The 1,906-nt window shown below is 46.8% G+C and overlaps 1 protein-coding gene across 1 annotated transcript in view; it reads left to right on the plus strand.

Moving 5' to 3' along the window:
* LOC109762990 (alpha carbonic anhydrase 1, chloroplastic-like) overlaps window positions 1-216 on the plus strand; it is a 1,199-nt gene extending 983 nt beyond the window's left edge. Inside the window, exon 2 of the mRNA XM_020321864.3 lies at window positions 1-216. This exon is cut by the window's left edge and continues 592 nt beyond it. The gene's annotated coding sequence lies outside the window, so the exon portion shown is untranslated.
* Window positions 217-1,906: the final 1,690 nt, after the last annotated feature.

Genomic DNA, 1,906 nt, shown 5'->3' on the forward strand with positions numbered 1-1,906 from the left:
AACGTGTTACTGTATTCGTGTATCACCACCAACGTACTGACCAGCTAATCTCGTTTTTACCTTGTCATTATCTCTTCGCTGCATTACTCAGATGAAAATTTGTCAGAAAGATCTTGGCATCATACCTTGTTGTAGTAGTACTAATTATAACGATTATCTGAAACTCTGAATCATATTAGCTACTCTACTAGCCAAGATTCCAGGGCCAGTTCAGTATAATACCCTAATATGATCTGAAATTCAGTCTAGTTTATCTGAACTCGGAATCGCTTCTGAACTTTCCTTATCTTGATGCAACGAACCAGAGGCGCAAAATTAAAATTGGGTATACTGCAAGTGAACACATACATTCCCCAGTTTTCTTATTCCATCCCTGTTAACAGCATCAGAATGAATAGCATATACAACTGCTTGAACAATGTTTTCTCACAAGGTCAGCCAACTCCTAGACAAGCTTTGCTTGTGTTGTGCAAGGCATAAATCCAGTGACTCCCAAGGCCGGCGATTATCCCTTCTGTGATAACTGATCCTGATGGCATATACTCGCTCTTGCGGCACAACAAATCTGTGTGGTCCCTCGCCTGAAATGTAGAAAGGCATTTAATTTGGAAAGAGTAAAATGCGTCGGTGGTCATTGAACTTATCGCGTACGCTCACTTTGATCACTGTACTTAAAAATACGGTCAATACGGTCACTATATACGTGTTGAGGTGATTATATGGTCACTATCAGGTCGTATAGCTCCGTATTCCATTTATTTGACCAGTCAAAGAATCCACATGACGCCTTGTCAATTCATTTTTTCTCGCTGTGTATGCGGGTCCCATCTGTCAGTGGGTGGACCAAAAGAAGTAGAGGGAAAATAAATTTTTGTACACATCACCTCGCACTTGTGGGCGACCACGCTAACCAGCTGCAGTTATCTGACCTATTGGCTAACTGAAGGAAGTAACCTTCTTATATCGTCCAGGCATTCACGTGACAGCCATTGGTTTTTTTTTTCTTTGCGTGACAGCCATTTTCCAGACAACCCGTGCGACCTTTCCTGACCAATCCCTCCTTTTCTTGTTAGCCCGATATGTATGTACATGCAAAATAATGAAAACTTTGAAAAACAAAAATTGTACGGATAAAATCTAAAGATCATCTTTGATAGAAACCATGTGAAGTCACCCGAAAAAAAAAACCATGTGAAGTCTATGATCATCATGCAGCAAACCGCACTTACTCAGGTCCATGCCGGCCTCATTATGGGGGGTCGATGTCCATGTTATCATCTGCCGCGTGCGCGTCCACCTCTGCCTCTGCGTGCACCTCCATATCGTCGTTCACCGTAGTATGGCCGGCTGCTCCGTTTAGTTCCGCGTCCACAACGTGCGCGTGCGCATCCACCTTTGCGTCCGTGTGCACATCCATGATGTCTGTCAGTCGCAGCTTGGCTGGCTGTTGCGTTTACCTCCGCGTCGTCGTTCGCCGTAGCCTGGCCGGCTGCTGCATGCACGCCCGTGTCCCCATGCACGGCGTCCTTGTCCACAGCACGTCCACCTCCAAAACAGCCGGCACCTCGCCCGACGTCACTGCCGGCGCCGCCCACACGCATCGTCGCCTTGCGCCCGGCGAGGAAGAGTCAGCGGTGTACGGGACGGTGCCAGCGGCCACCTCGACCGGCCGTAGAGTCCAATGGCTCCCACGCGAAAGGAAAAATTCTAATGGCTATCACGCGAATGCATGTACGATATAAAAGGTTTACTTCCTCCAATCGACACTAGGCGAGATAGTGCACCTGGTTATCCTACTGCCACGTTCAAATCTGAATGGATACAAAATTTTATTTTCCCTCTACTTTTCGCCCATCACCCACAGACAGGTGGGACCCGCATAAACAATAGAGAAAATGAGCTGACG

Source organism: Aegilops tauschii, chromosome 4 (genome assembly GCF_002575655.3).
Source record: "Aegilops tauschii subsp. strangulata cultivar AL8/78 chromosome 4, Aet v6.0, whole genome shotgun sequence".
In the NCBI taxonomy this organism is placed as follows: domain Eukaryota; kingdom Viridiplantae; phylum Streptophyta; class Magnoliopsida; order Poales; family Poaceae; genus Aegilops; species Aegilops tauschii.